Source organism: Hylobates moloch, unplaced genomic scaffold (assembly GCF_009828535.3).
Source record: "Hylobates moloch isolate HMO894 unplaced genomic scaffold, HMol_V3 SCAFFOLD_4, whole genome shotgun sequence".
Taxonomy (NCBI): domain Eukaryota; kingdom Metazoa; phylum Chordata; class Mammalia; order Primates; family Hylobatidae; genus Hylobates; species Hylobates moloch.
The window spans coordinates 123489019-123505556 of NW_026652279.1; the positions used below are offsets into that span (position 1 = coordinate 123489019).

At 38.5% G+C, this 16538-nt stretch overlaps 1 long non-coding RNA gene across 1 annotated transcript in view; it reads right to left on the minus strand.

Moving 5' to 3' along the window:
* Nucleotides 1–1437: 1437 nt before the first annotated feature.
* The window catches only part of LOC131383403 (uncharacterized), a 35402-nt gene continuing 20301 nt past the window's right edge, over nt 1438–16538 (minus strand). Inside the window, exon 3 of the long non-coding RNA XR_009213394.1 lies at nt 1438–1650. This is a non-coding gene — a long non-coding RNA (uncharacterized LOC131383403). The remainder of the gene's footprint in view (nt 1651–16538) is intronic.

The following is a 16538-nucleotide window of genomic DNA, read 5'->3' on the forward strand; positions in this document are numbered from 1 at the left end:
CTCATTATCTTCCCCACAATTTCTAAGAAACTTGGGCTCAAAATGAGTGAGAACTCAAAATAAAAAATGGTTTCAGGATGTAACCCAAAATGTTCATGAGCAGATTGTCTCACAGGCTGAGGTAATATACTTCTGGTATACCATGCTAGCTTTTAGATTGCAGTTTTTCAGTTACTTCAATTATTGCTATGATTTGGCAGTTATCTTAAATTGGAGTTTGATTTCCAGACTTCAGGTGCAGAATTTGCTTATTGCCAAAATAACCTGATTAGAAATTTTCCCAAGCAAAAGATGGTAAATGAGCCCCAGTTTGCCCACTAACTCCAGTCAAGAGAGGAATAAATCCAGATTCCACAATGAGAAAGGTAAATCATTACTTCAGTGTAGTAGGAATTGAGGATATATAGCCATATATCTATATCTGTATATGTATATATCTATGTATACCTATATTTATATACAAAGACAATTAGTTGTTGGAATATAGATCAGCCTAATCAATATCAATAAAGAGTAATTGTGATTCAGAGTCGGCCTGTAAGATTATCATAACGAAAAATTGACAGATGACTAAAGTTAGGAAAAATTACCATGTAGATATCTTAATATCAGCTGTTTCTGATAGACAAACCTTGGGAACTACTCTTGTTATCAAAGACATTTCTAAAACAGTTTTTAATTTCCACAACCCAACGTGAAAAAGTTACATTCTGAACCACTTTAAAAGGTTTTTTTGCTGGATAGGACCCAGTATACTTTAAAGATTCTTAACTACTTTTTGTATATCTGAGATTAGTGTGCATGGTATGTTCTTATATAGTTACAAATTTATTATATGTTTATATAGAAATGAGCCACATCCTCCAAAGGTGCTTGGAATTGTTCTTAGGGGTCCCATATAACCAAACACATTTATTTGATCTGCTTTCAGACAAAATCCACATTTATTTGTCAGAGGGTTACTTCATTTACAATATTTTTTTACAAAGAAATCTGAATTGAAAATCCTATGCAAATATACAATATGAGATTCATTAAATTGTAATAACTTTTTCAAATAGAGGAATCAAGTAGTTAAAACCCAAATATTCTTCATATTAACTTTATTGATTCAAAATATTCCAATAAATACATGTCATTTGGAAATGTGTATGACTATTACTAGTAAAGGAATTACTATACATTAAGTATTAATTCTGCCAGCATGGAAAACATATGTCAGCAAAAGATTATTCAAAGAAAGTCAATTCAAAGGCCTCTCCCATTTAAGACTACATTACATATAGCCAATGATTATAATGGTTAGTTTGAATAACAAAAGTTTATTCATGCACATTATAATATTTATTTTTCCATAGCAAATTACCCTAAAACTTTGTTGCTCAAAGCAACACACATCTACTATTTCACAGTTTCTGTTGGTTTCTTACGTGGGTTTTTTGCTTCAGGGTGTCTCACAAGGCTTCAATCGAAATACCAACTGGTGCTTAAGTCTCCTCTGAAGAATTGACTTCATTCTTGGATCCAGATCCAAGCCCACTTAGGTGTTGTTTGCAGGATTCATTTCTTCAAGGATTGTTGATGTAAAAGGCTTAATTCCTTGCTATCTGTTGACTGGAGGACATCTTCAGTTCCTTGCCAGATGGGACTCTATAACACAACAACTTGTTTCATCAAAGCCAACAAAAGAGAGATTCTGTAAGCAAGATAGAAGTCACCATCTTATGTAACCTAATCATAAAAGTGATATCCCATTACATTTTTGATATTTACTTGATTTGAAGCCAAGTCCAACCCACAAATTTAAGTATAGGGAATTACACAAGCACTTAAATACCAGAAAGTAAAGAATGTTGGGGTCATCTTAGAAGTTACCTACCATAATAATCAAATTCTTCAAACTAGATGTTTAAAAGTAAAAAAATAGAGCAGTCAGAGATAGAAGTATGTTTAAATGTAGAGGAACAAAGGTAGGAATAATAGGACACTTCTTATTAAAAACAATGCAGAAGAGAAAAGAAGCCATCTTTAAAATACTGAAAGGAAAAAAGGCTGTTAACCAAGACATCTATGTTTATTAATAATATCTTTCAAAATGTTAATGAAGTTTTTTTTATAAATAGAAAATATTCATCACCAGCACAACTGCACTACAAGAAATATTAAAGGAATTTCATCAGGTAGATGATGTATTGCATGTCTATTCATGTACAAACCATTACCCCAAAACACAACATCTTTAAACTATAAGGATTTATTATCTCACAAACTTTCTGAGACTTTAGAGTCCAAGAATGGGTTAGCTGGGGGACTCTGGGACAAAGACTCACACAGATATTTAGTCATGCTGGGGTTTTGGTTATTATTTTATTTTTATTTTATTTTATTTTATTTTTTTGAGAGGGAGTCTCACTCTGTTTCCCAGACTGGAGTGCAGTGGCACGCTCTCGGCTCACTGCAAGCTCTGCCTCCCGGGTTCACGCCATTCTCCTGCCTCAGCCTCCCGAGTAGCTGGGACTACAGGCCCCCCCACCACACCCGGCTATTTTTTTCTATTTTTTAGTAGAGACGGGGTTTCACCATGTTGTCCAGGATGGTCTCGGTCTCCTGACCTCGTGATCCGCCTGCCTCGGCCTCCCAAAGTGCTGAGATTACAGGCGTGAGCCACTGTGCCTGGCTGGTTTTGGTTATTTTAACACTCAGTTGGGGTTTGAGAATCTGCTAACATGGTCATGCAATTGATTGCTAGCAAACTTCAATCCCTAGTGACTGCTGGCCAGAGGTTTCCATTTCTTGTCATCATGGGTTTCTCTAAAGGGTGCATCAGTGTCCTAATGACATGTCAACTGAGTTACCACAGAACAAGTGATCAGAAACAGAGAGAGAGATCCAGTGGTCATTATGAAGTCTATAATCTTTTATAACCTCACCTTGGAAATGTTGTCCATCACTTAGACTGTATGTTAGTCTCATATACAAACCCTGGTATAGTGCGGTAGGATACTACGCAAAGGTATGATTACAGGACTTGGGAATCACTGGGGCCACCTTAAGGTTAACTACCACAGTCTGCCCTTTGGCCCCCAAGGATTAATATCACTCCAACCCGCAAAACATATGCATACTTTCTCAAGGCCTACAAAATCTCATCTCATTAAAACATCACCTCAAAATACAGAATCTTGTCTTCTGAATTACGTCTAAGTCTGGATTTTGCTCCTTGGGTTTGTTTTATTTAGTACAGCTCCTCAACTATAAGCTTCTCATAACCTATGATGTTTAACAATTTATTCAACCCTCACCCACACAAAATATAATCATGGGATATGCATAGAAAATCCACTATAGATCCTCACATTCAAAAGGGGATAAAATAAAAGGCAAAAGCAAACCCTCATTCATGTCAATTCTGAAATCCTACCAGGTAAATGTTGGAAGTTCCTTGATTAGCTCTCAACGCCTGAGAAAAAATTCTCCCTGGCAGGCCGGTCGCGTTGGCTCATGCCTGTAATCCCAGCACTTTGGGAGGCCGAGGCTGGCAGATCACGAGATCAGGAATTCGAGACCAGCCTGACCAACATGGTGAAACCCCGTCTCTACTAAAAAAAATACAAAAATTAGCCAGGCGTGGTGGGTGCACGCCTGTAATCCCAGCTACTCAGGAGGCTGAGGCAGGAGAATTACTTGAACCTGGTAGGCAGAGGTTGCAGTAAGCCAAGATTGCACCACTGCACTCCAGACTGGTCAACAGAGTGAGATTCCATCTCAAAAAAAAAAAAAAAAAATTCTCCGTGGCTCTCAGCTCTACCATCTGGGCTCCAGGTTCTACCTTCTCATTCTTCTTTTCCTTGAAAGTTAGGACATGTTTGCAGCAGAATAATTTTCTCAGCCTGCTTCTCAAAAGCAGAACAAGTTGGGAGAGGAATGCAAAGACTTCTTTCTATTGTGTCTGGTCTGTGCCCCTTTCAGTTCACATTGGCAATATTTCTTCATATATGATTATTTAAAAATATTTGTAAATCTTCTGTGAATCTTACTGCAGTTCACTCAGTTCAACAAAATCCACACCAACAGGCCAGGTGCCGTGGCTAATGTCTGTAATCCCAGCACTTGGGGAGGCCTAGGCAGGAGTATTACTTGAGGCCAGGAGTTGAAGACCAGCCTGGCCAACATGGCAAAATCCCATCTCTACTGAAAGTACAAAAATTAGCCGGGTGTGGTGGCACATGCCTGTAATCCCAGCTACTCGGTAGGCTGAGGCAGGAGAATCACTTGAATCTGGGAGGCGGAAGTTACAATGAGGTGAGATCACACCACTGCACTCCAGCCTAGGCAGCATAGCAAGACTTTGTCTCAAAAAATAATAATAAAAAACAAAAGTCACACCAATAAGTCTTTTCAAAGTAAGATATTCTTAACTTTAAATGGGCCTCTGCCTGGGCACAACACTGTCATCTTCCTAGAAGCCATAATAATGGATTCAGAGAATATGTGAAACACACCCTTAATATTTTTGTAGAGCCTTTTCTAACCGTGTAGCATTATGAGGTACCAATGTGGATGTTTATGAGAGTTGAACAAAAGATTTTTACAATCACACCTTAGGTGCCACTATTTTCTAACTGCAGTGCCCTGGATTTGATCTTTGATCAGAAGCCATTCATTAATTTTGTACCTTTTGACACCTAAAAAGGCTAAGGATTTTTAAAACTGTCAAATATGTGGGGGTGTTTTGAAAAATTATTTCTTCAGTTGGTTTGTTTCTCATATCTTACAATAAGAAATAGGAAGTAATTAACTAGCTCTTTTGATAATCTGTTTGGAATTCTCCCTAGCTTATAAATCCAGTTTATCAAGGCAATTCTAACTTCCACATAACTGCAAATGACAGTCTTGCTTAATTTCCTGCCACTACATCACAGGAACCCCCCCAGTATTTATTTAACATATGTACATATTTTGGGCTACATGTGATAATTTGACATGTTTATATTAAGTGTAATGATCAAATCAGGGTAATTATGATATCTATCACCTTAAACTTTTATCTTTTCTTTACGCTAGGTGGTAACCACCAATCTACTTTCTACTTTCATGTATTCACTTTCTTAGCTCCTAAATATGAGTGAGAATATAGGATGTTTGTCTTTCTGTGACTGGATTAACTCACTTAATATATAGTTCCTTCCAGTTCCATCTATGTTGCTACAAATGATGGAATTTCATTCTTTTTCACAGCTGAATAATATTCCACTGTGCATATATATCACGTTTTCTTTCTTCATTCATCCATTGATGGGCACTTAGGTTGATTCTATATTTTGACTATTGTCAATAATGCTGCAGTAAACATGGGAGTCCATAAAACTCTTCAATATACTGATTTCTATTCCTGTAGATATACACACAGTAGTGGGATTGCTGGATCATGTTGTAGTTCCAGGCTTAGTTTTTTGAGGACCTCCATATTGGCTGTACTAATTTACATTGGCACCGACAGTGTGCAAGCGTTCCCCCTTCTCCACATCCCTTTCAGCATCAGTTATTCCCTTTTTTACTAGTCATTTCACCTTCAGTGAGATAATATCCCACTGTGGTTTTCATTTGCATTTCTCTGATGATTGGTGATGTTGGTGATGTTCAACTTTTTTTTTTTTTTTGAGATGGAGTTGCCAACTCTTGTTGCCCACCCTGGAGTGCAATGGCACGATCTCAGCTTACTGAAACCTCCACCTCCTGGGTTAAAGTGATTCTCCTGCCTCAGCCTCCCGAGTAGCTGGGATTACAGGCACCCGCCACCACGTCCGGCTAATTTTTTTTTTTTTTGTATTTTTAGTAGAGACGGGTTTTCACCACATTGGCCAGGCTGGTCTCAAACTTCTGGCCTCAGGTGATCCACCCGCCTCGGCCATCCAAAATGCTGGGATTACAGGTGTGAGCCACTGTGCCCCGGCCTGTTGAACATTTTTTCACATGCTTAGTTGTGTGTCTTCTTTTGAAAAATGTCTGTTCAGATACTTTGCTATTTTTAATCATATTATTTGGGCTTATTGCTGATGGCAGCAGAGGCCCAACTAGAGCAGCTGCTGCCACCATGCTGGCTGCAGCAGGGAGGCATGACTGGGACTGCACACTGCTGCACATCCGTGGAGCTGGGAGCTGGGGACAAATGAGAGTCCCACTTCTCCTGGATTGGTGGGGCAGGAAGTCTCTGGGTGTTGCAATAGCTGCCCAAATCACAGCTGTGAACCCAGGCTTCCTGCTCCATGGAGCTGGCAGGAGCCCCACCCTCCTGGGCCTCCCTGTACACTTGAGGGGACCAGGAGCAGGCAGGAGCCCTGCCCTCCAGGGCCAGTTGCCACTGCCTAACGGGCAGACCTGGGCCTCCTACACCATGGAGCAGGAAGGAGCTCTAATGTCCACGCCCCGCCCCCACCACAGCTGGAGCCACCCAAACTGCAGCTGTGGACCCAGGCATCCCCGCACTCTTGGGGGCCTAGGAAAGTCCCCCCACCATGCTTGAAGGCCTGGAAATGTTTGCTCCCACTGCCTGGCTTCTCCCTGCTGTCAGTGCCCACTCTGATCTCAGAATAAAGTTGGTGCCAAGCTGGGGTGCTGTCACAGCCTGGACAGGTGTGCACACGCTTGGGGCAGTGTTGACATTCCAGCCCCCTGCCACCTCAGCTTCCTCCAGACTTTGGGTGCTGCTGAGCACAGGAGGGAAGCTAATGGAGGGCTGAGGGCAGCTCTCGACTGGCCTGCAGGTGCCCCTTGGCACCTACAGCCTGGACACCATGAATGGCAGCAGGAGGCAGACAGGGTTTTGGGTGGAAGGGGACAGGTCCCTGGTGAGGCTCTACCTTCAGACCAGGGAGGGCCTGAATGCTGGGGGCCAGGTTGCCAGTCCCACAGACAAGAGTGGGAACTTGCGGTGCCTTTTTGGGGCCCACCCATGGCCACTCATGGACAAATCAGTGTGCACTTCCTGCCCTCTGAGACCCATAAAAGCCTGGGCTAAGCCAGAGCTGAGCAGACGTTGGGATGATCAGCTGCAGGGAGGAGTTACCAGGCTCCAGGGCCTCCTGTCTTCTGAGGGCTGAACACTCCGTATGAAGACCTGCCTACAGAGAGGAGCCACCTACTCCAGGGCCTCCTATGAGCTATTCTGTCACTTAATAAAGCTCCTCTTCACCTTGCTCGCCCTCCACTTGTCCACATACCTCATTCTTCCTGCATGCAGGACAAGGACTTGGGACTGGCTGAATGGCATGGCTACAAGAGCTGTGACAGAAACAGGGCTAAACACACCCTTTATCACATTGTGGGTAAAGAGAAGGAGAGAAGAGCTGTAATCCTTTGGGGACCCCAGACCTAGGAACTCCCCAAGCCAGGGATGTGACTCCTTCTTTGGGGCCTTGCAGTTCCTGGAATCTCCAAGCTTCTGGGCACCACTGCATTTCCCAGTGGCAGCTGTGGAAGCTCTTTGCAGTGTGCCAGGTCCAGCTGCAGCCTCACAGAGAACTGTTGCCCATGCCGGTACTTGGAGCTGCCCTCCCCATTGCAGCAGCCAGCATGTCTGACTGTGCTCCGTGGGCAGACCCCACACTCGCCGGCTCACATATCCCTCGCCACTCCACACCTGGCTTGCCCTTGGCAGGCATGGAATCCAGGTCTGTATCATGACCCGAGCACAGCCTGCCAGGCTGAGTGGGCTGAACGAGCCCAGGGGGCCTGAACGAAACTCAGGCAAAGGCACCACTGGCCACAGAGGTTTCTGGCCAGAAAAGCAACACCCCAAGGTTCCTACAATATTGCTATTGAGTTGTTTGAGTTTCTTGTCTCTTCTGGTTATTAATCCCTTGTCAGATGAAAAAATTGCAAATGTTTTCTCCAGTTCTGTGCGTTGTCTCTTCACTTTGTTGTTTCTTTTGGTCTGCGAAATCTTTTCAGCTTGATGTGATCTCATTTGTCTATTTTTGCTTTTGTTGCCTATGCTTTTGAGATCTTACTCAAAAGATCATTGCCCAGACCAATGTCCTTGAGCATTTTCCCAATGTTTTCTTCTATTAGTTTTATAGTTTCAGGTCTTAGATTTAAATCTTTGGTTAATTCTGATTTGATTTTTGTATATGATGTGAGATAGAAGTGTAGTTTTACTTTTCTGCATATGGTTATCTATTTTTCCCAACACTGATGAAAAAAATTAAAAAGGACACAAAAAAATGGAAAGATATTCCATGCTTATTGATTGGAAGAATTAATATTGTGAAAATGCCAAAACTACCTTAAACAACGTACAGATTCAATGAAATCAATCTCCAAATACCAATGATGTTCTTCACAGTAATAGATAAAACAGTCCTGAAATTCATATGGAACCACAAAAGATTCTGAATAGCCAAAGGAATCCTGAGCAAAAAGAATAAAGCTGGAGGCATCACATTAGCTGACTTCAAAATCTACTACAAAGCTATACTAACTCAAAACAGCATGATATTAGAATAAAAACAGACACATAAACAATAAGACAGAATAGAGAACCAAAAACTATATATATATTTTTTATAAACCAACTAATTTTACCAACAGCACCAAGAACATACATTGAGAAAAGAACAGTCTCTTCAGTAAATGGTACTGGGAAAACTGGTTAACCATATGCAGAAAAATGAAACTAGATGCTTATCTCTGCCCAGATTTTTAAAATAACATTTATGTCGCTCTCTTCAAGTCATTTTAGACCCTCACTAATACCTACTGTCATTTCAAAGCCACTCCTAAATCACAACGCTTTACTTCCAGTTGTCAAAATCTTTATTAGTTATATACTGTGGCATAACAATCCATACAGTGCTTAGCAATTTAAAGCAATAAATATTTATTAATTCACAAAGCTTCATATTGTGAAGAATTTATGACTAGGTTATCTGCATAGCACTGGCTCAGGATTCATCATATAGCTGGAGTACAGTGTGAGAGGAAAATACATATGTTGTAGATACCAAGAATTGGGGATCATGGGACAATCTTGAGGACTGCCTGCCACAGAAGCAAAATGATACCAGATGGATATTCAGATATACCTAATGGAAGGAAGAATATTAGAAAGGGTAACAACATAATTAAATATATAAGACTTTTCTTATTATTAAATACCTTTAGAGGACAATCGTCTTTAATTAAACATAGTAACAATATAGTGTCCTTAATAGAAATATATTATTTGATGTTCATGTAGGCCCATTTGTTACATTGAGTCTAATTACTCTATTTAAAATGTTAACTAAACATTCCAAGGTGTAAATAAAGGTAACATATTTAAATATTGTATGACAAAAATAACACAAGGGCTAGGAGTAGGGTAACTGAATAAAATTTTGAAGGTTTATTATGGGAATGTAGTGGATCATCACAGTATGAAGGAAAAGGATAATAAATTAAAGATGTACACTATGAACACTAAAGCAAACACTAACATAAAAAAACAGAGTTATAGCTAATGAGCGTTCTGGAAGACAAAAGTTAATTAAAAGCATCACTCAATCAAAAAATGGCAGAGGCAGAGGAAAAGGAGGAGAAAGGAACAGATGGAACAAATAGAAAATAATAGCAAGTTGATAAATTCTAAGCTAACTAAGTAATCACATTACAAATAACCTAAATATTACTAAAATAAATTAAAGATTTAAGTTCTGCACAGCAAAATAAACTATATCAACAGAATAAACAGACAACCTATGCCTAGTGCAGTGCCTCACGCCTGTAATCCCAGCACTTCAGAAGGCTGAGGTGGGCAGAACGCTCAAGGTGAGGAGTTCAAGACCAGCCTGACCAACATGGTAAAACCTCATCTCTACTAAAAATACAAAAATTAGCAGGGCATAATGGCAGGCACCTATAATCCCAGCTACTCAGGAGGCTGAGGCAGGAGAATTGCTTGAATCCGGAAGGTGGAGGTTATAGTGACCCGAGATTGTGCCACTACACTTCAGACTATGTGATAGAGTGAGTGACACTTTGTCTCAAAAAAAAAAAAAAAAATAGAATCAGACAATCTGCAGAATAGGAGAAAATATTCATGAACTATGCATCCAACAAAGGTCTAATATCCAGAATCTATAAGGAACTTTAACAAATCAAAAAGCCAAAACCAAATAACTCCATTAAAAAATGTAAAAAAAGCATGAACAGACACATTTCAAAAGAAGACATACAAGCAGCTAAGAAATATTTGAAAAATGTACATCATCACTAATCATCCCAGAAATGCAGATCAAAACCACAAACAGATAACATCTCACACCAGTCAGAACGTTTATTATCAAAAAGTTACAAAACAACCGATGCCGCTGGTGAGGCTGCAAAGAAAAGAGAACACATACACTTTTGGTGACAATGTAAATTAGTTCCAGCACTGTGGAAAGCAGTTTGGAGATTTCTCAATGACCTTAAAACAAACTACCGTTCAACCCAGCAATCCCAGTACTGGGATTACTGGTACATGCCCAAAATAAAATAGATCATTATACCAAAAAGACACATGCACTCATGTGTTCATCACTGCACTATTAACAATAGTGAAGACAGAATCACCCTAGGTGTCCCTCAGTGGTAGATTGTATAATCTGCAGAGTATATGTAGTACATACACACCATGGAATATTATGCAGCCATGACAAGAATGAACTCGGCCTGGCACAGTGGTTCACGCCTGTAATCCCAGCACTTTGGGAGTCCAAGACGGATGGATCACAAAGTAACACAGGTGAAACCCCATCTCTACTAAAAATATAAAAAATTAGCTGGTGTAGTGGCGGGCACCTGTAGTCCCAGCTACTCGGGAGGCTGAGGCAGGAGAATGGCGTGAACCCGGGAGGCAGAGCTTGCAGTGAGCCGAGACCGCGCCACTGCACTCCAGCCTGGGTGAAAGAGTGAGACTCCGTCTCAAAAAAAAAAAAAGAATGAAATCATGTTTTTGCAGCAACTGGAGCTGGGGGTCATAATCCTAAGAGAGTTAATGCAGGAAGAGGAACCCAAATACAACATGTTCTTACTTGTAAGTGGGAGCTAAACCTTGAGTACACACAGACATAAACATGAGAACAGTAGACACTGTGGACTGCTAGTGGGGGATGGAGGGGGCGGGGCATGGATTTAAAAACTACTTATAGTGTACTATGTTCACCACCTGGGGCAATATACCCATGTACCATTTGCAGCTGAAATAAAAGTTACAATTTTAAAAAAATAAATCAATAAAAATACAAAATAATGTAGTTATAAAAGAAAAAATTGAGAGATACGTATTGTTAGTTTGCAAAACTTGATATTGTTAATACATCAGTCTTTCTCAAACTGATCTATATATTCATGCATCCCTATCAAAATCCCAGTAGAATTTTTTGAAGAACTTCAAAAGCTGTTTCAAAAATTCATATCCACATGCAAAGATTCTATAACAGCCAAACCGTATTTGGAAATAAGAACCAAGTTGCATGACTAATACCACAACAAAAGTCTAAACGTTAAAAGTGTACTATTTTTAACACATGGATGCTTAGAATATGCTTCTTAATTAACTTTCTAAATGCCTATTTTGATCATTTTCAGTGATAAAAAACTGATTTCTTAAATGCCTAAAGTTTATTTTCTTTCTTAAAGTAAAAACACCGTATCTCAGCCTTTTAATGTAGACATGTTTTTTTTTTTCTCTTTGCCTTTTTTTAACATTCAATTAGACTCAAACGGGTACATTACTCTAAAATGTTTAAAACACTCTAAAAATACAGTTAGCAAGATTCAGTACAGAATAGATGTGCCATTTGGTGGAATGTGATGTCTATCTGTAGTTAATGTACCTTCCCTAAGTGCACTATCTCTTATTTTTCTGTAATGTATACAGATCTATATAAAATATTAACTTCCATGGCTTGAATTTGGGGCAAATATAACCATAAAACATAATACATTCCGAGGGCATATTGATTACTATTACACTGAGTGTGAAAGAAAAAAAAAAAAAGCTTGATGAAGAAACAGTGACAGTAAATAACAATAAAGAAATTTTGTCAACTTATTTTAATGTGGTGGTAACTGAAACATTTATTTTTATCACCTGTCAAATGAGAAATCATTTGTTTTAAAGAGAGAAATGCCAAACATTGTAGAATGAGACACCAAAGAAAAAAAGTTCATGTCAGTGAAGATGCTTATATGGTCATAGAAATTTAAAGCCTTAGTGCATGAAGACATTATTTACAGATAGGAGAGGTGCTCAACAGTTTGGATTGAGGTTTGAACTAACCTATGCCTCACAAAGCATTAACTGACAGACATACGGGTTTCATTGTGTCTGTGTCAGTTTTAAACAACAAAAAAGATTGGAGAATGGTTTATATAGTTTGCCATCTGTTGCAAATATTTTTAACACTATATAATTTGCATATGACAATAAAAGAATGTGGACAGCTTATTTCCTGATTGCCTTAAATTATCCATCTCTCTGTGCCTTCCTGGACGTCCTGGAGGCTGAGACTGTGGGTTACATCATCTGGGCTCCATTGCTCTCTGGCTTTCTGTTGTATGTACAATGCAAGTTACTGACAGATCAGAGAAAGAGGAAGGTCAGCCATTCCTTCTCATTCTCTTCATGTTTTAGCACCACCTGTCAGAGAATAGTTGTTCCCTTCCTGGACTACAGCATTTCTGAGTACACTTCTCAGATTTTTCTAACACCATTTTCTACCCTTAACAATACAGACATAGGTGTTATAATAACTCCTCGCAGTTGCTTTTCTCTGAATAGCTCATCATCTCTTCTATATTCTGCTAAATCTGCTCATAAATCTGTAAATATTCCCTTCATTTGAACCATTAGGAGAATCCTGTTTACTGTAGCAACCCTGTCTGATAAAGTGTATTGCTAAATAAGCGTGATTTTATGGCAGGACTGTTGTAATTTTAAAAAATAAATATAGACATTTTTTATTAAGTTGCAAATATACTAGCCAGGAGTGGTGACTCACTCCTGTAATCGCAGCACTTTGGGAGGTAGAGAATAGTTTGAGACTAGGAGTTCAAGACAACCCTGGGCAATAAAACAAGACCTTGTCTCAACCAAAAATTTAAACATAAAAAATAGAAGTAGCACGTTTAATATTAGTATGAAATAATATCTGAAAGTTATTGAATTTTAGAATATAATATGTAGTACTATAAGCAACATATATGTATTATCTCTTTCAATTCTCACAACAGTCCTAAAAACTAATGTTGCAAACTAATCAAAGTCAATCCAGTAGCAGTTCTTAATTGTAAAACTCTTTTGGTAAATATTAATTAACTTGAGTGGTGGACTATCCAGAGGTATTTTCTAACTTCACTAATATGTAGAATATAATTATGAAAACAAATAATAGAGTAAATTCTGCCAAAAATGCACTAGTCCTGTTTTTAATAGGTTCACTGAAAGGCTGGCACTTTATCTATCCAGAAGCAGAAATTACGTGAGGAGACAGTGTCTTCTATGAAGTAGGGGAAAAACAGGACTAATGGGAATTAGAGTCTGAGCACTGCTCAGCAGGTATTCAAAGATCAGCTTTCTAGTTTCTTGTAACTCATTCTCACAACAAAAGTGAGTTCCATAAAACTCTGAGACCCATAAAAACAAAGACAGTGTGTCCCAAGCATTTGTCTTGAACACCATTCATTTTGTGAATAAAACTGATTTTTAATATTTCTCTGGTTAATTGAAATGCCCTCTGGTACAGGTTTCAATAATGATATTTAATAGGTACAGGAAAGCACATCTGTTACATTGATTCTGTTAATGTATTTCAAATATTAATTAATCACCTCAAGATGTAGATTAAAGATAATACAATCACAGAGTATAATGCTTAGACATAAGCATTTTTAATCATTTTTTCCATCAGAAAAAAAAATCAAGTCCTAAATAGAGACAAAGATTTTCTTATAATTAAGAGATGAAGAGGACCATGCCCCCAGAATCACTATAACAGACGTGGTAATATGTTGTATATACTATTTCATAAGGCCATGTCCATTCATTCCATTTCACCATCTGATTATTCACCAGTATCTCTCTTCTCTCTCTCTCTCTCTCTCTCACTCTCATTCTCACTTTGCTCTCATTGTTGGTCAGTTACTTATGCATGTATGCATATACACATGCACATGCACACACACACACAGAGTGTGTGTGTGTGAGACAGAGAGACAGAGAGAGAGAGATTTTGCTAAATTTTTGGATAGTTATTATTTGATGCTTCACCCCTAAACACTTAAGTATGTCTTAATAACATGGACATTGCCCTACATATCATAATACAATTACCAAACTCAGAAAAGTTAACATTAATACTGCCAAAGGAAAAATTTCACCAGTCTAAGGTAAATAGTTAAGAAAAACTCTACTCGATTTCTATTGGAATCCTGGAGAGAGACCAGAACATAGACTGAATTCACCTGCACCGAAGCAATGTCAGGGTTTTTAAAAGCTGGGGTCGACCTTCTGTGTTTGCTGATTATTCTTAACCAAAGTAAAAGTCAACTTTCTTTTATCTTCATGACAGAAGGTGGTGTTACCGCTTGGAGCAAAACACATAGAAATTAGGTGTCTACTCTCCTACAAAGACTCAGAGATAGGAACACTATATTCCTTGATGATTACATTGCAAAGGAATGGCTCCCAGGTCCTTAAAAAAATTGTAGTTTCATCAAAAAGCTAGAAAAATCTCAAGCCTACATCCTAATTTGGCAAACCAAATCATACAGAAAAGAACTAGAGAACCAAGAGCAAACAGACCCCAAAGCTAGCAGAAGACAAGAAATAACCAAGATCAGAGTGGAACTGAAGGAGATAGAGATGAAAAAAAATAAAAAACCCTTCAAACAAATAAATGAATCCAGGAGCTGTTTTTTTGAAAAAATAATAAAATAGATATACCACTAGCTAGACTTATAAAGAAGAAAAGAGAGAGAAATAAAATAGACACAATGAAACTGATAAAGGGATATCACTGCTGACCTTGTAGGAACACAAACAACCATCAGAGAATACTATAAACACCCCTATGCAAATAAACTAGAAAATTTAGAAGAAGAAATAGATAAATTATTGGAAACATACACCCTCCCAAGACTGAACCAGGAAAAAGTTGAATCTCTAAATAGACAAAAAAGAAGTTCTGAAATTAAGACAGTAATAAGTAGCCTACCAACCAACAAGAGCCCAGGTCAAGATGAATTTTGAGCTGAATTCTGTCAGAGATAAAAAGAGGAGCTGGTACCATTTCTTCTGAAAGTATTCAAAACCATTAAAAAGGAGGGACTCTTCCATTACTCATTGTATGAGGCCAGCATCATCCTGATACCCAAACCTGGCCGAGATACAACAAAAAAAGAAAACTTCAGGCCAATGTCCCTCAACATCAATGCAAAAATTCTCAGTGAAATATTGGCAAACCAAATCCAGTAGCACATCAAAATCAAGTTGGCTTTATCCCTGAGATGTAAGTATGCAAATCAATAAATGCAATTCATCACATAAACAAAACTAAACACAAAAACCACATGGTTATCTCAACAGACACACACAAAAAAGCCTTCAATAAAATCCCTTCATGTTAAAAACTTTCCATAAACTAGGTATTGATGGAACACAACTCAAAATAATAAGAGCCATATATGACAAACCCACAGCCAATATTATATTGAATGGGCAAAAGCTGGAAGCATTCCTTTTGAAAACTGCCACAAGACAAGGATGCCCTCTCTCAACACTCCTATTCAGCATAGTATTGGAAGTTCTGGCCAAAACAATCAGGCAAGAGAAAGAATTAAAGGGTATTCAAATAGAAAGTGAGACCGCATTTTCTTTATCCAGTCTATCCTTGATGGGCATTTGGGTTGGTTCCAAGTCTTTGCTATTGTGAATAGTGCTGCAATAAATATACGTGTGCATGTGTCTTTATAATAGAATGATTTATAATCCTTTGGGTATATACCCAGTAATGGGACTGCTGGGTCAAATGGTATTTCTGGTTGTAGATCCTTGAGGAATTGCCACACTGTCTTCCAAAATGGTTGAACTAATTTACACTCCCATCAACAGTGTAAAAGAGTTCCTATTTCTCCACATCCTCTCCAGCATCTGTTGTTTCCTGACTTTTTCATGATTGCCATTTTAACTGGCCTGAGATGGTATCTCATTGTTGTTTTGATTTGCATTTGTCTAATGACCAGTGATGATGAGCTTTTTTTCATGTTTGTTGGCTGCATAAATGTATTCTTTGAGAAGTGTCTGTTCATATTCTTCACCCATTTTTTGATGGGGTTGTTTGTTTTTTTCTTGTAAATACGTTTAAGTTCCTTGTAGATTCTGGATATTATACTTTTTTCAGATGGATAGATTGCAAAATATTTCTCCCATTCTGTAGGTTGCCTGTTCACTCTGATGATAGTTTCTTTTGCCGCGCAGAAGCTCTTTATTTTAATTAGTTCCCATTTGTCAATTT